The sequence below is a fragment of the Physeter macrocephalus genome, chromosome 10, assembly GCF_002837175.3.
Source record: "Physeter macrocephalus isolate SW-GA chromosome 10, ASM283717v5, whole genome shotgun sequence".
Classification (NCBI taxonomy): domain Eukaryota; kingdom Metazoa; phylum Chordata; class Mammalia; order Artiodactyla; family Physeteridae; genus Physeter; species Physeter macrocephalus.
In genome coordinates, this window is record NC_041223.1 from 46,397,645 (window position 1) to 46,422,921 (window position 25,277).

Sequence of the window (25,277 nt, forward strand, 5' to 3'; positions counted from 1 at the left end):
ACGTGTCAAAATATCTTGAAAGGCACAAAAAATGATAGGACCTAGACAAGGATTTTTAAAACACTTTTCTTTTTGAAATAATTTTAGACTTACAGAAGAGTTGTAAAGACGGTATGGAAAGTTTTCAAATAACCTTCACTCGGCTTCCCCTAATGTTAACATCTTACATAACCAACATGCAATTATCAACACCAAAAACTTAATATTGTCACTGTCCTATTAATTATTACAGACTTTACCCAATGCTTTTTTCAGTTCAAGAATCTGACCAAGAATGCTATTGCAATTAATTGTCATGTCTTTTTCATCTCCTTCAATCTGTGACAATATTTCCTTGTCCTTCATGTTCTTGACACTTTTGAAGGACATGGGTCACGTATTCTGCAAAATGTCTCTCAATTTGGGTTTCTCTAAAGTGTTCTCATCATAAAATTGAAGTTATAAATTTTTGTCAAGCATACCACAGAGGTTATGTGCCCTTGAGAGAAGTCACTGTATCATATCAGGGGTACATGATGTTCATATATCTTACTATTGGGGTGTTAACTTTAACCACATGGTTAATGTGATATCTGCCTGGTTTCTCTATTGTAAGTTAATTTTTCCCTTTGCACTGAGTAAATATTTGGGGGGAAACATTTTGAAGCTATAATGGTTACTTTTATGTATCAGCTTGACTGGCCATGGTGTGACCAGATTAAACATTATTTTGGGGTGTATATGTAAAGGTGTTTCTAGGTGAGACTAGCATTTGGATTGGTGGACTCAATAAAGCAGTTTGCCCTCCCCAGTATGTGTGAACATCAACCAACCTATTGAGGGCCTGAATAGAACAAAAGACAGAGGAAGAAGAAATTCGTTTTTTCCTGCCTCACTGATTGAGCTGGGACGTCTTGTATCATCTTCTCCAGACACTGGACAGGGATTTACACCATCTTCTCCCCTGGTTCTCAGGCCTTTGGACTCAAGCTGAATTATACTACTGGCTTTCCTGGGTCTCCAGCTTGCAGATGAGACCTATTGGCTCTATTTCTCTGTATGAACCTGACTAATACAGAAGGTATGCAAATATACTGTTCCTCCTTAAACTTTTGTCTGCTAATTTTACCATTTATCTGCGGATCTTGCCAGCATCAATTACTGCAATGATATTCTAATAGTGATTTTCTATTTCCCTCATTCATCTACATTTATTAAGTAGAATTAAACTGAAAGGAAGAGCTGTTCCTTCTTTCCAATCTATTTGTTTTTTCAATATCCATTTATATCAATAAGATAGATATTTATTTTATTATATAAAATTATGTAAATTTATATAAGTATAATAATTGGAAAAATTCAACTGTGGTTATTTATTTAGTTGTTCAATTTTTTTCAACTTTGGCTTGAAACTCTTTCAGATCTACTCCTGTGCCTCTTTAATATGCCCCTATATTTTTGGTTTTTGAGAACTTCCTCATAACTAATATTATAAGATGCTCCAAGATCATCTAGCAATTTGCCTATCCCAGCCTTGGATTCATTTATTTCTCCAAGAAGACCATTTTTTTAATTGGAGAATGATTTTTAGAAACCAAGATCAGGATATTAGGCATATTCATTGCTACTGTGTTATCACTGCTTCTAGACAATCTTAGTGAACAGAGCTAGGAAATTACATATATATGTGTGTGTCTATATTTATATAGACCCACATACACACATATATATCATACATACACAAACATATATATACACACACACATATATATTGCTGTTTCTAGCTATTTCTCTGTGTGTGTGTGTGTGTGTGTATGTGTGTGTGTGCATAGGCAAGTATACACAAGCATGCATGCATACACAAGCATCTATGTAATTGTTTTACCTATTTATGTGTGGATATTTATGAATATATACACTAGGTGTATGTAGAATTCCTCCTTTTCTTATTTGCGACATTTCTTCAATAGTGCAATACCTGGATTTTATTATCTACAAATATTTACTTATTTGTTGTAAAGGTAAAGTAGTTTCAGAATTGATAACATATACCTTTGGGAGAAACAAATTTTTACCAACTAGAGTTCAGTATTTGTATACTATTCTTTTTATCATTAGCCTTACAGTATCCAGTGAAAATACTTTTTTTTTAAAGTTACTGGGTCCACTCCTTTCTTTCCCACTCTCTTCTGGTGCTAATATCATTTATTTGTAATACAATTAGATTCACTGCCACAATTTGCATTCTGTTTTGGTTTCCCCAATATCCTGGTTTATTTTTTAAATTTTTTCAGACATTAAAATTCCCTCTTTTTGGTGTACAGTTCTATGGGGTTTGACAACTACATAGAGTTCTGTGTTTACTACCACAGTGCCACACAGAACCATTATACCAACTAATTTTTGACATTTCCTAAATTCCTTTGTGCTGTTCTTTTGTAGCAAATTGTCATAAAATGGAATCATACCTATCAGGTAGCCTATCAGGTCCTGTTTCTTTCACTTACTTAACAGGCAACTATCTGGTTGTAAATTGATAGCACTTTCCTTTTTATTTCTGAAGTGTCTTCCAGTGCATGGATATTTCATAGTTCATTATCCATTCACCTGTAGAAGGACATCTTGGTTGTTTCTAGCTTTTGGTGATTATGAATAATGCTGCTATAAACTCCACACATAAATATTTTTGACAGTATAAATTTTTATTTTGTTTTCATCAATACCAGGAGTAGGAATGCAAGATTGTATGGTTAATTTTGTTTAATTTTATAGTAAACTCCTCACACTGTTTGCCAAAATAGCTATATCATTTTGCATTCCTACTATCAATGAATGCCAGTTGTCTGGCATCCTGGCCAGCACTTGATAATGATAGGGTTTTGTTTGCTTCTTTGTTTCTTTTGTTTTGCCATTCTAATGGGTGTGTAGTGGTAGCTCCTGGTTTTAATTTCTGGTACCCTAAAGGCAAATAATGTTGAGCATCTTTTCATGTCTTTATCATCCAGTCACATATCTTCTTTGGTGAAATTTCTGTTCAGAACTTTTCCTCATTTATTTTTGTTTGGGTTGTTTGTTTTCTTATTGTTGTTTTTAAGAGTTCGTCATATATTCTGGATATAATTCTTTGTCAGACATATCATTTGAAAATGTGTTTCCCAATCTGTATCTGATCTTTTCATTCTCTTAATAGTGACTTCCACAAAGCAAAATTTTTGTAATAAAATCTCATTTACCACTTTTTAAAATAGATCATGCATTGGGTGTTGTATTTTAAAACTATTTGTATTACACAAATGCATTCAAATTTTCACTTACATTTTTTCTAGAAGTTTCATATTTTGATGTTTTTCTTTAGACATCATTCATTTTGAACTTTAATTTTTGTATAAGGTATGAGTTATGCATTGAAATTCTATTTTGGAAAAGTTGTCTAATTTTTCCAACACCATTGGTTAAATATACTATTGCTTTTCCATTTTATCACTTTTACCTTTTGTCAAAAATTACTTAACTATATTAGTGAGGGTCTATGAGCCCTCTATATTCTATACTATTGATTTATGTGTCTATACTTTTACCAATACCACAGTGTGGTTTGTTTTCTTTCCCACTTTTCATTTCTTTTTCCCTCCCTTTTATCTGGGAAATTTTTCTTAAATATTCTTTTGGAAATGGTAGTTTCTGCTATGTGATAATTAATTTAAAGGAGTTCTTTTTTGTTCTCTGAATGTTCTATGTGTAAATATGCATGTATATGTTCTTGTTTCATGGATGTAATGTATTCTCTTACTTTTCTGAATTATTAATCTTCTTAAAGTGTTCTGCTATCTTCATTTTTTATTTCCATGATGTTTTAGTTTGCTTGTTTTCTTCTCTGTCTTTTGTGTTAGAGATTTTCTTCAATGGTGTAATGATCTTTGCTGTCAGATCATACGCAAGAGTGAGGATCTGAAAAGCAGGTTAGGACTCCATATGCATTCATGGAGCTTGGAAATTGATAAGCCTAACTGGGGAGTAATTAGGAGAGACTTGGTTCTTTCTTTGAGGGCCTTTTCTTTTTAAACCAGTCAGTTTCATCTGAAAGAAATTCCTCAGATGCAAGTTGGGATTGAGCAAGTGTTCAGCGTGTTTGCTAGAATTCTGGGACCTGAGAAGAGAATGCTGGAGGGTGGTTCTCACCTCTCAGTAAGTAGACTTCTGTTATCTCCACCCTCAAATTGTTCCTGATGTCCCCAAGTCCAATGTCAGTCTGTCTGTTTCAGGTTCTTCAGCAGGTAATCTCTAGCCTTCTGCTGAGGCTCAGAGGAGGAGGTCTCATGACTATTTGGTATAGGGAATGTATGGGTGAATTTAAGTGCTCTTTTTAAATGTTTATATTCATTTTTCCTGTTTTCAATCTACCCTGCACTTCTGTTTTTATTGCTACCTATTCCCTTCAACATCTGAGTTACCATGAGAATAGTCATGTTGTTTCTTGTGAGCTTTATACACATACCGGTCCAAATTTTAGCTTTCTCTTGTCTGCTAGGTTAATTATCACCTGCTTTCCAGTTCCAAAATGTTGCTGACATAAATCATCCTTCCCTCCCATCTCTTTGTTTCTGTGGGGTTTTGTCCTTTTATTTATTTATCATCCTTTCAGTGAAGTTTTGAGAGGACATGGAGATAAATGCATGATTTCATCTTGGCAGTCATGAAAATGCACTTCTTAGATGTCCTACTGCAGGGAGACAGTGTCTCAAATAGGTACCTTTATATTAAGCAATTAATATAGGGAGATATAAATCCTTCAAATTACTTTTCTGTGTCAAAATTGTTCTAGCAATTTCAGTCCCTTGTTTTTCCATATAAATTTTAGAATCAGCTTGTTGATTACTCCAGAAAGATAAAACAAAAACCAACCTGCTATAATTTTCACTGGGATTGTATTGAATCTGTACACAAAATTGAGATAAACTGCTATCTTAACAATACTGAGTCTTCCAATCAAGGAACATAGTGTTCAGGAACACAGTAACATCTCTTAATTTATTTAGGTCTTTTTATTTATTTCTTCAGTATTTTGAAGTATTCAGCATACAGATACTTCAATTTTTAAAGATTTTTAAAATTTCAAATTCCCATTGTTTACATTTATTATATAGAAGTGAAAAAGATTTTCATTTATTAATTTTATATCCTTCAACTAGGAGGGGAGTGTTAAAATCTCCAACTGTAATTGCGGATTTTTCTATTTCTCTTTTTAGGTCTGTTAACTTTTACTTCATTTATTTTGAAACTCAGATGTTAGGTATATACACATCTAATATTGTTATGTCTTCTTGGAGAACTGCCTCTTGTTCATTATGTGATAATCTTTGTTACCCCTAATAAATTGTATTGTTCTAAAGTTTACTTTCTCTGATATTATATAGAAAATCCAGCTTTCTTTTGGTTAGTGTTTGCATGGATTGTTAAAGGTTCATAAGACTACCCTAAGGCCCAATGATGTTAGGGACACACAGAACTCACAAGTTTTTGTGATGATGGTTATGATTTATTACTGAAAGGATGTAGAGTAAAATCAGAGAGGGAAAGGTACATAAAGTGAAGTCCAGAGGGAACCAGGTACAAGTTTCCAAGTGACCCTTCCCAGTGGATTCACATAGGACACTCTTAATTCCTTCAGCAATGATGTCTAGCAATATGTACAAAAAGATGCCAACCAGGAAAGCTTATCCTAACCAAGTTTTCCAGGACTTTATTGGGTATTTGTCATATGGGCATATGGTACCTATATGACTGACCTTAATTCCTCAAGATCCAGAACCCCAGAGCAAAAGTAGATATTCACGACAAATCACATTGTTAGCACAAACTATCTAAACCAATTAATTCAGCATAGCCCAAAGTTGTAGGCCCACAAAAATACCCTTTTTTTCAAACAGAACATTCCAAGAGCTCATTTCCCAGAAGCCAGACAAAGGCCAATAATGAAAACAAGCCTTTCTTTGGAACGTGCAGGGTTTAAACAATCCAGACCTGTTGAGTTAACCTTTCCCATACATATGGTATAACTTTTTTCATCCTTTTTCATTTAAATGATTAACAGCTTGATTTTTAAAATGGGTTTCCTTTAGATGGCATATAATCTTGCCTTTTTAGCCAATATGGAAATCTCTGTATTTTAACTGTTGTGTTTAGACTATTCATATTTAACGTGATTACTGATGTGATTGGATTAAAATTTATCACCTTAAGCAAAACTTTAACCAGGGATATAGAGACATTTGGTGATCTAATAGGGGCCTCTTTAGTGATCTTCAGGGGCCTCTGAAAGCCTGTGTAAATTGTATGTAAAATTTTGTGTGTATATATTTGAGTACAGTTTTTATGAGAGAAACGAACAATCCATCAGACTCTCGTATGTGTCTATGATGTTTTCCCCACCAAAAAATATTATTTAAAAGGAAAGAGAAGTACAACATTATAATAAATACCATTTTCCTGAGTACATATCTATGTAGGTCAGCACTGTTGCAAGAGACCTGCATTTATTAACTCACTTGTGATTTTCTTAAAAATCCCTGAGGAAGTTACTATTATTATCCTCATTTAATAGATGAAAAAACTGAGAGAGTTTAAACAACTTGCATGGGTATACGGCTAGTAAGTGGTTAAATGGATGTCAAATCCAGGCTCTCTGGCCCTACAGAGTACCCTCAATAATATACTGCACTACCAATCATAAAGCTCTCATAGACCCTGAGATTGTTAGTATGTCCATAATGACACCAGCAGCAAAACATCATCTTCCACAGATACTGATTTTCATTTGGCAAATAACTGCATAAAGCAGTTCATAAATTCTATACTTTGGTAGCCAATTGTCCAAAAATTGATAAAGAAAGAGGAAATCAATCTAGAGAAGCCAGAATGTGCTTTTAGAAGCTGGTAGACATTGTTTCAAATGTGAGAAACATGATCCAGTTAGTAAAACAAGTAAATATGGATTTCTGTTATACTTGGCATATTTTACACATGACATATCTGGCCATTTGAGCCTTTTTTTTTTTTTTGCATAATCATTTACAGCTTTCTGTAGCGCAGTTTTAGGGCTTGAATAATATCTAACCTAGCCAGCATTCAAGCATATTATTGCTGCAAGACCATAAAAATATAAAGGGAATTTCCATTTCACTTTGCAAATATACTTTCCAAAAGCCATAGGTCAAATTATATGTAATATCTACTTGCTGAATCTGAAGAAATTTCCTTCAATGTCTGGAAGAAGAGCATGCCATGACAAAAGAGAAGACAACAAAATAGCCCTGAGATGGAGCATATTTGGTAAGATCCAAGAATAGAAGAGGGTCCAATGTAGCTGAAAGTTAGGTGAGTGGTGAATTTATTAGGAGATGATCCAAGCACTGAAATGGATCTTGTAAATGCTTGAAGGGCTTTGTGTTTTGTTCTTACTAAAACAGATTAATCTCACAGCTGAGTCTGTCTAGGGAAAAAGAATGGAAGCTGGGAGACCAGTTAGGTATGTTTTGCAGTAACCCAGACAAGAGAAGATGCTGGCCTCCACTATGATAGCAATAGAGGTGATGACAGACGTTTAAAATCTAGACATATTCTGAAGGTAGAGTCAACAGCATTTGCTTTTGGAAGGGATATATAGTATGAGGGAAAAAAAAAAAAGTCAAAAATGACCCTAGATTTTTTTGATCTAAGCAACTGGAAGAATAGCTTGAATTTTACTCAGCTTGGAAAGATGTGAGTGGAGTAAAATTTCACAGGGAAGATTAAGAGTTCAGTTTTGGGCATGAATTTGAGGTGTCAATTACACACCCATTAGGAAAGATTGAGTAATGGTAAGTGAATGAATGAATAATACTCTTATACGAGATGAGGGAAAGAAAGTGTAAAGTTCTTGTGAAAAATAAACTGACTTGTCAATTAGAGGCTGATATACCTGTATGTGCCAGATGCCTTTCTGAGGCTCTGGGAATATATTAGTGAAGAAAACAGGCATAACTCACTGTTCTCATGAAGATTACATTTCAGTGGGTAGAGATGGAAATTTTAAAAATTAAATAAACAAGCAAAATATATAATAGCTTAGAAGGTAACATATGCTTTGAGGAAAAACAATGTATGAAAGGGTAGAGGATATTGGAAGTATCAGTAAGGCAGAGATGGGTGTTATTAAAACAGCCACTGTATGCCTTGCAAACTATGGCTGCCCAAAACATCTAGGCAGTTATACAACACCCAGAGAAGCTTTCTCAGAAGTTACAATATTTATAACGTGCTTGAGGCAGAGGACTGTGAGCATCATTTTCAACCTTTAATTTAACCTAAGAGGACATTTCAAATGGAAGGAGTCTACAAACATATCTGACACCACAAATAACATTGAGACATGAAGTTCATGTCTCATATCCATTCAATTCCATCATTCATACTTAAACAGTTCAGCTCCCACTTGTAGCCTGGTGAGGTAAGGGAGTCCTGCTTTTCAGCTAGTACAATAAAGATTTCATCTGTTTTCAGCCAAGGAAAAGATGGAAACAGGAAGATGAGTGGACAATAAGAGCTTTGGAGAGGAAAGAGACAGGTTGGTAGAGAATAGAGTAAAAGAGTTGTATATTCTAAAGCATCAGTGAAAACCAAGGCTGAAAAATCTGAGAATGGTAATAATTAAAATGTATTGAGTATTTACTGTTTGATAGAAACGGTTCTAAGTGCTGCACATTTATTAACTCATCTAATCTTCAAAACAACTCTAAGAAATAGATATTATTTTTGTCCCCATCCTACAGATGCAGAACCTGTGACTCATAATGTTTAAATAGCTTGTCAAATTCACACAGCTAGTAAGTGATGAAGCTGTGGCAATCTGATGCGGCATCATATGTTCTAACCTGTAGGCAATGCAGCCTGCCTTACTCTCAGGTGAGAATAGCCTGCCCTACTTTCACATAAGATTTGTCACACATTCCTTTTAGTCATCTTTGTGCACTTACCAAAATAGACTACAGCACTGGAGAAAACAAGGCTCAAGGTAAATTGCCACATTACAGAAATTTTGATTTTGGAGGTATCTTTCTACTTTCAGAAACGATTAGCAATTTAAGTGAATATGGTACATTCAACTAAATATAATTAAGATATTTATACACACACACATATATATACAATTAGTAGTATTAAACTTATAATCACTAATCTGTAAAAATTCTTATTACATTATTTGGATGTTAACAAATTAATGAATAACATTGAATTGGTTCTCTTTCTTCTACTGCTGCTCTAACCTTAGTTTTAACCACTTATAAAATATGATAGTAATAACTGTCTTTTTAAATTTTGCATACAATATTTTTTCAATGTTTACACCAACCCAGTGAGGTAGGAATTGTCCCCATTTTGGAAGACAAGGAGTTTCATAGACAGATAATGTTACTCAACTAAATAATATCAGAGATGGATCAAAGCCAGATCATCCAGTCTTGTGCTCCTTTACATTCTGCTCTATCGTCATGCACAAATAGATTGACAGCAAGAACTAATCTACAAAGGAAATGAGTACAGGAAAATGGTTTATTATGCCTAAAATTTTTCTCTCTGCCACTTAATCACCAGAATAACTTACTGCCAGCTATGATAAACAACCTAAAAATTTAAATCTAAATCTCTTTCTAAAAAGAGAAAGGGAAACAGAAAAGGAAGAGAAGACAGGGAAAAAGAAAAAGGAAAGGGAATAGAAGCCCTTCTTTTGAAGAATTGTAAATACTTTGGCTACAATATTGGTAATAGGCAGAAAAGCAGTGGTGAGTATTACCAAAACAGATTTTAAAGATAGTACCTGACCTTGCAGTTAAGTTAGTACTGTCATATAAATGGGATTAAACTCTCTCCATGTTCTAGTGTAACCATGATTTGAATTTTCTCTATGCCTTCTTGATAAGAGACACAGTCATTTTTAAGGGGTGAAGGGATTAAATATTTGGTCTTTACTTAAGTAAAGTAGCATTCATCTTTTAACACTGGAGAAAATAGCAGTTGTCATGGCTGATTTTTAAAAGCCAATGCACTTAATAGGGAGATCCCAAAGAGTGAACCTTCAGACTGTGAATCATGATGATCTGTAAAGCCATCCTATGGATAGTATTTGGGATATATGATTAAGAGCCCAGAAGGGAATGAAATTATGAAACTTTCCTATAATATTCTATAAGTTCTCATGCTCTCTCTGTGTTTTTTGGGAAAGAAAATGTAGTTTTAGAGCTTGATTTTATGGCTTACACCAGGGTTTTAGTTAACTATTATCTTAAATTATAAGGCCTGCTATTGGACTTCATACCAAAATAAATTTAAAATGTCTTCAATTTCAGACACATGAAGCACTGTTAAAACTCAGGTAAATACAATAATGTGAAAGAGTCCAAAGAGATGCAAAGGAGGCAAGTTAGAAAGTGATGTCTTAAAAAACTTCATTGAATTCTTATTCATTTTAGAATGTCTTATCTTTCCAGTGTTTGTCATTGCTGATTGTTCTAAACAGAATATAGTTTCTTGTCCCTTGAACATTAGATATGATGAGTTTTAGTAAAATGACATAACTTGTGAAATTCCCTGGGAAATCTTACAGACACCTGAATGAATAAACAATCTATTAAATTATAGATATATAGCTTTGATGATAAGTTCACTTTCACAAACTCTAGTTCTTTTGGTCCCATGGTACAAAAACTCAGCTTAAGGCACTTGCAGTTAACACAGTGGAAAAATAATGGAATTCATATAATGTAGCAACAGATTACAATTGACTGTATCAGGGTTGGGAGCAGGCAGAGCACCTTCCATAGGGAAGCATAAGCATGCTCCATTTCACTGAGTAACAAAGAAAAGGAAAAGTGTCAGATGTGTGAGGGAGAATTGTGGCAAAAAGGAAAATGAATTAGGAAAAAGAAGAGAAGCTCAGAAAATGGTGGCATAAACAGGCTTAATACATTCAGAATTATCAGGTAAGAGTGATCACATGAACCTTCTGAATTGCACTATGACATGCAGAACATTTAACAGAAGATAATGGCAAGCTCTCAAATCACTACCAATGTGCTTTTAGAATTTAGTTAGCAATCAAGTAAAGAAGGAACAAGGTCATGTTCTTGCAAAGAGGTGATGACATCTTTATTTCCACTTTTCTGTGCAATTGCACAAAGGGTAAATATGGATTATTTCTCTTTCAACTCTGCACCTCAATCTAGATTGGACTATCAAGAGTGACAATGAGATGGAAGAAAGATTTCTCTTTATAATTTTTTTTTTAGCTTTATTTTTCTTTCTCTCTCTTTTTTAAAGAATGACACTTTTGGGTTTATTCTCAAAATAGCATTTTCTAAATGGAGTCCAACTTATAACCCTATTTTCTCAGATCTAACACTACCTTATTAAATGATGCAAAGATTTGAATTAAATTGTTAGAAAGAAGTCTTTAGGATATAAAGGGAGGAATTTCTTCTAAGAATGGAGTCAATTATATTCTCACATTAAATGAAGGATGATGGATAAATCCTTTCATCATTCAATTTCACATAGTTAAAGGAAAAGGATATAGATTTTTTTTCATGAAATATTGCGCTTTGGAATTCTGTTTGAAAATAAATATATTACCTGTAAAGCAATTTATAAAAATATAACTAGAACAATACACCCAACAATGACAGAATTCACACCCTTTTTAAGGATTCACGGAACTCTTAACAACATTAACCATATGCTAGATGAGGATACAAGTCTCGACAAATTTCAAAATTAAAATGTTTTAGTACTCTCTGACCACAACAGAGTTAATTTGAACATCAGTTAAAAATTCATTAAGTCCAACCTGCTGGAATATTATATATTTTTAGAAAATCTATTGAACAAAAAGAAATCAGAATAAGAATTAGAAAATATTTTAAACTTAATGATAATAATAAGGAACATATCAGAATGGATGGAATGTAGCTAAAACAGGGCTTAGAATATAGTTTTAAAGACATATTTAATCAGAAAGGTTAAAAATCAATATCCAACCTTGTTTCTCAAGAAACTACAGTAAAACTAACCCAAATAAACTGGAATAATAATGGTAATGCCCAGAGAAAATGAAATAGAAGTATACAATAAAGAAAATCTAAAGGCAACAATTTAAGACTAAATAAGAATAACAGAGAAAGAGGGAGAGAGAGAGACAGAAGCACACTACCAGCAACCCTACAGACAGAAAAGGCATTACTTCAGCAATATAGGGAAAACAGACAAATTCCTTAAAAACACAATATATCAAAACTGGTAAAAGAAAAAATATTTGCATGCTCCTGTATCTCTCATAAATTGAATTTGTTATTAAAATTCTTCTAACAAAGAAAAAAATCCTTCTAACAAAAAGTTAAGAAAGAGGTAACACTAATCTTATAGATCCTATAAAAACTCTTTTAAAAAACAGAGAAAGAAGGGATATTTCACAATTTGTTTCGTGAGGTCAGAATAATACTGACACCAAAACTTGACAAAGCTATAGTCCAACTTCTCTCATGAACATGAAGGTAATAAATTATAATCAAAATATTAGCAAATTAGTTCCAGTGATAACTAATAATGATTATATCAACATATCACAAACATTGTTGATTATAGGAATTCACGGTGGGCTCAGCATTTGAAAATCAATCTATATATTGTGTCATATTGACTGCAAAAGGGAGAGCAATTTAATGATCATCTCAATAAATGTAGAAAAAGCACCTGGTAAAATTCTTCAAATATTATGGAGAACAATTAACAAATATCTAAATAAATGGATATATCATACTATATTAGTTATTTGAAAACTCAAGTTGTAAATAAGTCAGTCTTCTCAAATCGATCTATAAATTTAATGAAATCCTAGTCAAAAATGTCAGGGTTTTGTAGAAATTGACCAGCTGATTCTAAAATTTATAGATGAATCAATCTTAAAGAAGACAAAGTTGGAGAATTTAAACTACTGAGTATTAAGACTGATTGTAATGCTACAGTAATAAGAGCAATGTAATATTGGCACAAAGGAAGACAAATAAATGGAATGTTATAGTCTAGAAATAGACCCACGTCTTTATGTTCACCTGAATTAAGGCAGTACAGTAGTGAAAGGATGGTCAATTGAAAATCATATGAAAAAAAAGTAAATTTTGATTCTTACTTTACGCCATACAAAAATAAAACAACTGTAGATCAACTGGAGATTTAATGTGAAAGTTGACATAAAGACCAAATGTGGTTTATTCATCAAAATCCCAAATGTCCAAAATAGGTCCAAAAATAGGTGAATGATTAAATAAATTATCACCATTAAATTTATGTTTGAAAAATATTTAAGGGCATAGAAAGTATCATAATTTAAAATATGGAACTTATACAAAATTGTGTATAGAGTATGATTCCAACTTACGTATAATGTGGGTGTAAAATCTGGAATAAATAAACTGATTCCATAGTAGTTATCTTTGTGTGGTAGAAATACTGGTAACTTTTTGTTTTCTTTATCCTTCTTTGTGTTTCTAAATTTTCTGTAGTGTGTATGTATTCCCTTTTTCACCTGGAACAGAAGTTTTATAAAGTTGCCCCAATTACTTCATAATTCGTGTAATGATTTCCAATTCATGTATATCTACTTAAAGTCATTTATAGCATTTGATCATGGCAAACTGTACTTCCCAAATGATGTGACCCCTGGACTACAGTTATTCTTTTTGCATTAAGTGATTTTGTCAGTCTCGATATTTTTGATTTGCTTGTGTTTACCTCACATATTTGATTGTTCTAACCACAAGCTGAAAATGGCTCTAAAATTTATATTTAGATTTAAATTTTAGAACTCAGGCTGTGCTCTCAAAACTCAACAGTGAAAGAAGCAAACAATCCAACTAGATCATGGGCAAAAGACATAAAGAAACATTTAACCAAAAGAGATATACAGATGGAAAATTAGCACATGAAAACATGTTCAACATAATTAGCCATTAGAAAATGCAAATTACAACCACAATGACGTACCACTACCAACCTATCAGCCTGTGTTACGGCCAGCGTAAAAATAGCGGCAATACCAAAAGCTGACAAGAATGCAGATAAACTGGATCACTCATACAGTGCTGCTGACAGTATAAAATGGTACAGTCACTGTGAAAAACATTTTGGTAGTTTTCTTAGAAATAAAACATTCAACTATCATAAAACCCAGCTATTGCACTTCTAGGAATTTACCTAAGAGAAATGAAGGTTTTTTATTTACACACATACATGGACATGCATGTTTATAACAGCTTTATTTGTTATTTATTTGTATCGCTCAAAAGTAGAAACAGCCCTGACGCCCTTAATGGGTGAATAGTTAAACAAACTGTTGTACATCCATAACATGGAATACTAAGCAGCAATAAAAAGGATGAACTACTAATACACACAACAATGTGGTGAATCACCAGGAAATTATACTGAATGAAAAATGTCAATTCCAAAACATTACATTTATATATGACTGCATATATATAACATTCTTGAAATGACAAAAATATAGAAATGGAGAATGAATTAGTGGTTGCTAGGGGGTAAGAAGGGGGTGAGGTGGGAGAGAAATAGGTGTGGTTATAAAAAGGCAACCGATGTATCCTTGAGATAGAAACATTTCTTAATCTTGACTGTATCAATGTCAATATCCTGGTTGGAATGTTGTACAATAGTTTTGCAAGATGTTACTATGTGGGAAACTGGGTAAAGAATACATGGATTTTCCTGTATTATTTCTTACAATTCCACGTGCATCTATAGTTATCTCAAAATAAAAGATTTAATTGAAAAACATAAGCACAATTATAGTCCTTCACATATATTAGTTTAAAAAAAGCAGTAAAAATAAATCAAACTAGGTGATTTTTAGTCAAAGAACAGAAAACATTTCATGAAATCATTTAATCTGTTTTTTTCTGCTATTACATAGACGTTGTTTCAGTGGAACTTTATATTAATTTGAGAGAGCCATTTTATGTTCCTTTTACGTACTGCTGTGTATAATTCAGCAATGAGCCTTCCATAGTCAATTGCCTTTAAATGAAAAACGTAATAATAATGCCACCTTCTTAGGAGTATAAAGGCAATTTACACAATGAAGAGCACACTCAGTCTACAGAGCTTGAGCAAGACCTGATTGGGAAGACTATAATTAGGAGCATTACAGTGTTCTGTGAGAGAAAAGATTAATATTTGGACAAGCCAAGTAACCTTAAGGGAAGCAGTTCATTACCTAATTGAAAAGAGCTGGGTTACACATACCTTAGAAAAAGAATAATTTATTTTTTAATATAACGTTGGCAACAATGAAAGTATCCTCAATTGTATCTGGTGACCAAACACAGTGCAACAAACACTTAAGTTATGTAGTCATTTCATGTTAACTCAGCACAATATCAAGAAGGACAATTTATCTTTGAGTTTCTTGATTTAGAACTTAAGTATTCAAGGCTCTGACAAGCACTATTGTCAGGAAGCAACAAAAAAGAAACAGCTGTCATGAGATTTACAAATCAGATCCAGGAAGTGATGATAAAACTGCAGAGTTATTTTTATCTGTTTTAACAGACAGTTTCTGAAGGTGTTGACTCTCTTATAAAGAATGTAAATCAGAAGTCAGAAAAGTTTCATTACGTACATAATTGTCAGAGTACCTAGAAAATATGCCTAACGGCATAATTTCCTCATCTTGACTCTCTGCTTGTTTTGTTTTCACCTAGTATTGCCATATGCGAGAGCCACATACATTTTTAATACTGATAGGTTTCTCATCCTCAGTACAATGTTTTCCTTTAATTTTAGCTGTAAAACATAATCTTTTTTAAAAGGCCGTTGTCCATTTTTTTTAATGAGTAGCCTTCTGACAACCATGACATAGTTTTGGGGTTATCTGGATCCTTATTCCTTCATGGTCAAGCAGGAAATGAGGCAGAAGCAATAAGGTCTGATGAACACACATCTCAAGATTTCAGTTATCTTATAACTGAAAATCTGCTTACTGTCCCTCCTTGGCGCTGGAAAATATTCATCTCCAGTTCTTTCTTCCACAGGAGAGATGCTGTATTGCCCCTCTTGACCAATATCTGCTCATTGCCTTTTCAAATCTAGTTAAAATTTCAATTACATATACTTCACCTTCATCGCTGCATGACTGACTCAAGGTAGTATTACAGTACTTACTGTTTTGTTTTGTTTTGTTTTGTTTTGTTTACTTACTGTTTTGATGTGTAGTAATGTTGATCCTTTAAAATTAGCTTCTGCCACTCAGATCTTCAAATCAGACTCAGGACTAGGGACAGACCTAAGGAGGTAGGGGGACAAAATCAGTTAAGGATCATAGTGTTTGGGTTCTCTATGAGGCTCCATCTCTTCCTCAGGAAAGTGATAACATTATGTATCAGTAGAGGCAACCACTGAAAAGATTCCCTAACCATTTAGCTGGCTTAAAGTTTTCAAGTGATTTGGGGAACTAAGTAGAAGTTTGTCTGAATTATTGGAGTTTATATTAAAAACTCAACTCAATGATGCATTTAGAATCACATTATTAATTGAAAATATGGACTTCAAAGTAGAAGCCTGGAACAGGTTTGGTCTAGTTAATCACACACTGAAAATGTACATATGCAAATTGAGAATTTGTGAAAATCCTTGTGAAATTAGTGATAATTTTGTCTAATTTTAATATTGTTGGCTAACCTTCTGAACAGATGCTAAATGAATTGGATAATTATGTTAGTCTGAATCTAGTCACTGTTTTTATGGGCAGCTGCATTTTAACAGATTAAAGGAATGCAAGTGGCAGCACTAATCAGTGAATTAGTTTGAAAGACCAGAAAATATAATGTCCATAAATCCAAGACTATAAGCATTTTCCTATGGGACCCATTTATTGTATCTTTAACTTTTTCTAGCCATACTTCTATTTTCACAATACATAAATCTCTATATGTAAAACCACATTCCAAATATACTGGTGAAGTGATTTTTTTAAAGCAACCTAGAAGTGAGTTTTAGGAAACAAAGATATTTGGCAATGGGAATCCCTGTTAATAAGGTTTTCAATAAACTTGTGTATCTGTAATACATATTGATCATCTCACAACAGTTAAAATTTCACTTTCCAGAGAATTAGAAAATTTCAGATATAAAAACACCATGTCATCCTGGTCCAAGTAGAACAACTATGACAGTCAGTGTTGGCTCTTCAAGCAAATGCATGGTAGTGCATATGTGTTAGTACATAAGAGATGATAAGAGAGTTGCTTGTGTAAAATGTTTGTCAAGGGAATAATATACCTGAATTTCCCTGCAAGAGTCACCATTTTAGGTCAGGGTACAAACACCCTTATTTAAATATATTTTGCCTTAATTTAAGTTAGTTTATCAGCTTAACCTTAAATTCTTTAGTAAGTCCCATGAAGAAGCACCCATAAATTAAAAATGGACTGAATCAAGTAAAAGACTATAAGATGCTACAGAGCTTTCAAGTAGAGATTGGGACCTGTATTAATTTTCTATAGCTGCTACAACAAATTATCACAATTTAAAAAAAAAAAAAAAGACCCATTACCAGGGTTAGGGAGTTGAGGGATGAATAAGCAGATTATAGAGGAGTTTTAGGGCAGTGAAACTATTGTGTAATGTACTATAATAGTAGAGAGATGTCATTATAAATTTATCCAAATCCACAGAAGTTACCACACCAAGAGTGAATCCTCATGTAAACTTTGGACTTTGGGTGACTATGATGTGTCAGTGTAGGTTCATCAATCATAAAAAATGTACCACTCTAGTGGAAGATGTTGATAATGGGGGAGGCTATGCATTTGTGGAGCAGGAGATACCTTCCACTCAATTTTGCTTTGAACCTGAAACTGCTCTAAGAAAAAAAAGTATATTTTTAAAAAAGCACCCATTTTATTATTCACAGTTCTGTAGTCCGAAAGTTTGAATACAGTATGATTGACTGTGACTGTAAGAGCTTGCAGTGGCACAGTCAAGGTATCAAACAGGCTGTTTTATTTATCTGGATGCTCTAGGGGTGAATCTGCTTCCACGTTCAAGCAGAATGTTTTGCAGAAATCAGTTTGTGCAGCTGTAGTACTGAAGTCCTTTTTTCCTTACTGGACATAGGCCAGTGGTTGTTCTCATGTTGTAGAGAGGCTGCCCGCATTCTTTGGCTTATGGCCTCCTCCATCTTAAAAGCCAGAAAAGATGTAGAGAATCCTAACCTTATTTCTCCTCCTTCTTCCTGCTTTAAATAAATCTCTGCCTTTTTCTTCTGCCATAGTCCTCTATTCTTGAAGGACTCATGTGGGTACATTGTGCCCACCCAGATAATCCAGGAAAATCTCCCTATCTTAAAGTCAACTGGTTGTAACCTTACTTATATTTTCAAAGTCCCTTCACAGCAGTACCTAGACTAGTGTTTGATTGAATGAGCAGGAGTTGGGAATCTTGGAAGGACATCTTTAGAAACTTCCCTGCCCACAGAAGCACATCTACTTCACTGGATGAAAACTGGGGAAAGGAAAACCAACTTTACCAAATTACTTATGACAATAAACATAAATCCAAATATCCAAAACTGCTTTTTTTTTTCAATTTTGAATTTTTGGAAAGTAAGTTTTTGTAGTTGTTTGCTTTTTGTTTTAATGTGAGATTTATTTGTAATTTAGATTAAACCTAATCATTATAGAAAATTTGAAAAAAAAAGAGTGAAAATGTTACACATATTCCCACGACTCAAAGACAAAAGCGTTAACAATTAATGTGCTTCTTTTCGTATGCCTTAGAAACAGTTGTGTGTGTGCTTAATAATTCCCAATGCTTAAGCATAATCGTAATCACATTTATTTGGATTCCTGAATGGTGGAAAACTATCTGTGGGAGAGTTTATTCCTAAGGAATTTGGGGGGGGGGATTCAACAATAGTCCAGTTTATGCCTGTCATAAGTGATAATAATTAATTGGATTTCTACTTTAAAGTTTCATCCATGAATGGAGGAGGCAACTACTCAGTTTTCTTACAGGTTAAATCAAATGGTCAGTATAAATAGACATGGCTTGGTAAAATGGTGATTTTCCCAAATATCATGATGTGGGTTGGTGATCTGTTTGTTACGTGTGAAAACTCTCCTCAGCTTTTCTCTGTAAACTTCCAAAGTCTTGAATTATTATTTTGCGTTTCCATAGTCAATGGGAATATGATTCTAAATAACATTTTTAAGAAGTGAAAACGGCATTCTGTCTGAATCTAAGTATTAAGTGAAAATTTTTATTATTGCATTCACATTTTCAATATATCTCAGCTGGATATAAAACGTATTGAATTGCAAACTTTTCTCTGTTAAAACTCTATAAACTTTCTCTATCCAATTTGATATTAAGTTGTAAAAGAGAAGATTAAATTCAGTATGACTTGTATTCTGGAGAAAAGCAGAATTTTCTACTTGAATGTATATAAGAATTTCTTTATCATTAAAATTGAAAATGTTTCAAGTGTTTTTCTAGATGTAGATCTCTTTATGTGTGTTTGTGTGTTTTTCTTGTAGAAACATTGTTATTTTTAGCTGTATCCTGAGTTCTGTAATGGGTCAGGATTAAATCAGTTTTATATTCCCGCTTCTGTGATTATTTTGGTATTATCTCCAGGGAAACAAACAACTCTTACATTAAACCTTTGCTTTCAGAATCCTTATGTGTCATATTCTCTGTCATTGCTTTAATCTTGTTTTCCTCTGAATATTCTGGAAAAATGACTTTGGAAGAGTGACTCAGTTGTTTTCTTCTACAACACTGGTACCATTTGACAGTGTCAATTCTGCTCTTGCATTTTCAGCTTCCGTGCAAACATTTCTACGTTACAATCTCTCTTTTCACAAAATGCTGTGGGCTTTATATCTTTACCTATTCCTTCCACTTGATTTCTGTTTCTTTATCATAGAAGCCATTCTTTCTTATTTCCTATTAAAGATACCAAACAGGGTTTTAAAATTTCCTTCTAGTTCTTATAGGAAATCATTTCCAGGGATTTATGAGTCTTCAGGAATATATTCTTTTTTTTTTTTTTTTTTGCGGTACGCGGGCCTCTCACTGCTGTGGCCTCTCCCGTTGCGGAGCACAGGCTCCGGACGCGCAGGCTCAGTGGCCATGGCTCACGGGCCCAGCCGCTCCACGGCATGTGGGATCCTCCCAGACCGGGGCACGAACCCGTATCCCCTGCATCGGCAGGCGGACCCTCAACCACTGCGCCACCAGGGAAGCCCAGGAATATATTCTTTTACTGATGTTCTACAACATGAATTCATAGTGCCATGTTTGTTTGTACAACTCTCCTTGAAAGGTGAGAGATATACCCAAAACCTGTGTTTGCCAACAAACAATGTATATGAATACTATTGACCTTGTTATCTCTTACTATCCTTCTCCTTCAGATGATTAACTGAAAAAAAAAAAATGAGACTCTAGATTTTAAAATGAAATTACTTTGTTTAAAATACTCTTATTGAAGGCAGGTCTTTCAGACTTATCTTGCTCTCTTCCCTCTAGCTTTATTTTTCTCTAAATAGGCAGGCCACTTGCATTACCAAAATCTTTATTATGCATTAGTGACAAAGCTAATGTTGACTGCCTTAACTACAATTAGCATGGTCTAGTGAGAATATAGAAAGGCCTACTTTTGAATCACCACCCTATCACTTTCTAGTTTTATGGCTTTGGGAAAGTTTCCTAACTTTGTTAAATCTGTTTTCTAATCACTCACTTCCCAGGATGATTGTGTTGGTTGTGTAAATTATATGAAAAGACACATGTAAAGTTCCTAACACTGGGCATACCACATAGATGAAAATAAGTAGTAGATTTAAGTATTATTACACCCCCAGGATGTAATGAGTCACCATCAACTACTCTGTCTTCCTGTCGAGGTTTTCCCCTCAGTGTTGCAGATTTTGACTAAACATGAAAAGCAAACTTATACTGAAGGATGAGATGGGGAAGGGTTAAGGTTTACACTTTGCTTCAATGAGTGGCAGGAGAGAGACAGTCAATTACTTTTACTACTGGTATAGATCTTGAATGTAGGCGCCAAAAGGCAGAATATCTCTGCTAACAAATTGCAGGCAGAGAACATATAAACTAACAATTTTATTTTTCAGTCCCATTCCCTCAGGGTCTTTAGTTGGAGGAAATCCCTCACAGTTTAATACAATAGGTTGACAGTCATCCCTTACCGTTAATATAAGTGTGTTTGTGTATATACATGCCTTAATAAGTATTTTAGTGGGTAGCTAGTCTACTTCAGAGGCTGCTACTAGATGTCACTTGGACCAAAAAGCTATGATTTAGTAAAATTTCCCTCTTTAACTCAGAATTCTTATGGTCTTATTTTAAAAATTACCAACTTTCATATGGTAGTTATATGATAAATTAGTCAAATTCATTTGGGAAATACTGGATTGGAAAAGGAAACAAAAAGTTTCTTTATTGCATTACTACTTAAGAGCTATAATTTGCGATCATGCATCATCAATCTCAGAAGGAGGTATAGCATCTAAGGTTTTTCACATTAGTTTGACCATGAAAAGAGTTTGGGAGGTAAACAGCTGCAGTGGACATTCTTGATGTGCCACCTAGAAAACCTCACATCCCTTTACTGGCACTGTGCCCCACCTCTCAGCTTCTGCTTGTTTTGCTGCTAAAATGCCTCACCTGGAAATGTCTTCAAAGTATCACTCTTGGGCACTGAAAGTGCCCTGCCAGTTGGATGAACTGGACATGCAGAAAAGTTTATACACATTATCATTCTCATTCCTCCCCCATATTCCTACTGATTCACAGCCAATGACTGACTGGTGTGAGAATACAAAAGTCCAGGTCCTTTGCTGGGAAAACTCTCTGGTGTACTCCAGAACTCCCCTGTGGATTATGCTGGGTCTGAGACTTGTCTTGAAGTTCCATCTTTACTTGGAGGTGCCCTTCCCTGCCCTGCTTCCCCACTCCCCCACTTCCCAGTGGTTTCTCCTGGAAGCATATGTTTAATAAATCACTTGCATTCAAATCCTCAGCTCAGAATCTCTTTCTAGAAAGACACAGTCTAAGGCAGTAGAATATTTTGGACCTATTACTTGAGAAAAAAGAAAACACTGCTTGTATAGCATTATGACTCCATTCAAAATTTCTAGAAGTGTGTTTCAGAATTTGGGTATTAACAAGCAGCTCAAGTAATTTGATGCAATTTAATGTTTAAGAGTAAAGTTAACAAGAAGTATATATTATTGCATATTAAATATGTCCCAACAGGGCTTCCCTGGTGGCGCAGTGGTTGCGCGTCCGCCTGCCGATGCAGGGGAACCGGGTTCGCGCCCCGGTCTGGGAGGATCCCACGTGCCGCGGAGCGGCTGGGCCTGTGAGCCATGGCCGCTGAGCCTGCGCGTCCGGAGCCTGTGCTCCGCAACGGGAGAGGCCACAGCAGAGGGAGGCCCACATACCACAAAAATAAATAAATAAATAAATAAATAAATAAATATGTCCCAACAAAGAAAGTTGTCTACTGGTTCCAGTCTATCACTGCATTCTTCAGACATATTCCTATAATTTTTTTGAAGACTTTTATCCTTTACTTTCTCAATTTTAAGCAATCACCTCAGGAAGTTTCACTACCAAGAGTAAAATTTACATTAACCTATTTGAATTTCAACTAGTAGGCTATTAGAGCTAGGAGAGACCTTAAGGATCATCTATGTTAACCCTGTCATTTCAAAGACGAGGAAACTTAAATTTAGAGAATAAAAGTTATGGCCCAAGGACACACAGAACCATCTCAAATTTTTTGATTCCTATTTGGAGGTTTAATTTTTACAAAGGGTGCCTGTCTAATTTTACAAATCATGATTGAGCAGGAATGCATCACATATCTGGAGTGTTCATTTTAGCTATATTTCTAGTCACAAAAATATGATTATTGCTTTACATAGAGATCTTATTTAACATTCTAAACTCCACAAATTGAAAACTGATTTATCTGTTTATCTTGATTGTGAGAAAGGAAGAAAATATTTTAAAATTCATATATGCAGCAAAAGGCAATAAAATTGCCAATACTTTCCATGATTGACTTTACTTTAAAATGTTTAGTTATTATAAAAATCTTAATAATATTGGCCCCGAAATAGAAAATCTTTTTTGTTGTTGTTCAGAAAAGACAGCAGTCCTTTAAACACTGAAAAGAAACACATTTCAAAACTTCTCTATAGCTCAAGTTATAATAAAAATTTTTGGTGTAAGAAAGGATAGTTTTGAAAATGAAAGAGGGTGTTAGTAGTAATTAGGCTGGATCTGTCCCAGCAAACTGGGGTGTGTGATCATTCTTCTCAGGAATGTATCAGTTGACTCTGTGCAGCTCCTACTGCCTCCAAAACAAGTTCCTCATTTGCCCTCTTACAGACAAGCTCTTTTTCTCACTGACCATTTTTAGCCTAGGGGCATTTCTCTTCTTTACCTTAAGTTACTTGGTTTCTCTCTTTCCTTCTGTCTGTCTGTCTCTCTCTCTCAGCACATATTGTATCCTCCACAGTGGCTAGAATAATACATTTCTAATCACTGGTGCCCAATAAGTGATGTCTCAGTTTGATTACTTTGGATTCAATCATACATAGATGACTAGACCTCAGCCTAAAAATAACACACATATATCAAGTCAAGTCAAGCTCGAAGTCCCTTTTTCTACATTTTGTTATCAAACGCAGAGATATTATGATGAAGAGAAGTGATAACCAATGCTCATTGCTATAACATATTAAGGGGCTTCAAAAATATTTGCTGAAATGATAAAATAATGTGTATATGCCTTAATTATTTCTTACTTACATTTTAGATTTTGTATTATATAAAGAATTCAGAGGAGTTATAGATGTTTGGTGACAAGTCAGATCATTCATTAGTTTTCTATTCTTTTCTTGCAACCCAAGCTAATTCTCCTAATAGCTAATGATTCTTCTAATTTCATTACAAGCTCAGTGAATATCGATCCCAATGCAGATATGGAGGAAAATAAGAAATGAATAAAATCAAAAAGCAAAGGTAATGCAGATTCTTCTCCTCACGATCTCCTTGCATGCAATGCAATGCTTTTCGATACTTAGAGTAATCAGCATCTCTGTCTACCTTGTTCTACTATAACAAGACTGATTAAAATATCAGTCCATTGTAATAAAATCAACTTATGCAGTTATTGGTACTGAAGCATTAATATCACAACACCACTTTACATTCTTCCTACATGGAGTTTGAGTGGAGACTGTTATTTTAGCCATGTTAGGGATCATGGCCATGTTAGTTTCTTTCCTACAGCTTCAGAAAATCCTACAGCTTAGGTGGTAACATTTCCTGATGTTTTCAAATACCAAAAAGATAATTTGGAACCTACTGTCCTTGGAACTGCTTGTTCCATATTACAGAAAAGGTGAAAATGGCTCCAAGGTATAGAAAAACCATCAATCTCTGGGATCAATTTTGTTAACTGTCCTTGTCCCTAATTAGGCTAATTCAATAATTTATAAAGCCTGCCGGTAGACAATTTTATGAACATTTACAGTGAAAAAGGACATCAAAGAGATGTACTAAATATTGAGCGGATTTCACTTTAGGCACTTTCATGTAGTATTTCATTTTATCCTCAAAATAACTCTGGCAGATAGATATTATGATTTTTGTCACTGAGATGAGAAAACCTGACTGACAAAGGTTAACAGAGTTCCTCAATGTCCACCATCCACTAAGTGGCAGATCTGTGATTTGAACTCAGGTTATTTTCTAACTCCAAGTATGCTTTCCAATATAACAGAGAGCTGTGAATTCTAACCACAGACAAAACATATTTTGAAATTACTTTTATTTCAGTTCCGTATTTTATCAGTATCAATTTTATTATTAGTTCACTCATGATGTAAGGACATGAATTAGGGTAGCTGGGGTAGTTGCAAGAAAATAACCTTGGAAATTGAAGCCTGTGTGATTTGGGACAAGTCACTTAACGTCATTACTCGCATCTTGAAAACAGAATTAAGATAACTGTTTCTCAGAGCTGTGAAGACTAAATGATAAAGTACCTGGTACAGCCTTTTATTAACCATAAGATACTGTTCATATGTAAGATATTTGTTGTTGTTCTATAGAGACTGAATTGAATATTTACTGCAAACTCTCAGCTAGGA

The 25,277-nt window shown here is 34.2% G+C and overlaps 1 long non-coding RNA gene across 2 annotated transcripts in view; it reads right to left on the reverse strand.

The window, feature by feature from the left end:
• Window positions 1-16,297: 16,297 nt before the first annotated feature.
• Window positions 16,298-25,277, reverse strand: part of LOC114487006 (uncharacterized) — a 345,568-nt gene continuing 336,588 nt past the window's right edge. For both annotated transcript variants that reach the window (XR_003681570.2, XR_008618368.1), the window contains one exon: window positions 16,298-16,363. This is a non-coding gene — a long non-coding RNA (uncharacterized lncRNA). The remainder of the gene's footprint in view (window positions 16,364-25,277) is intronic.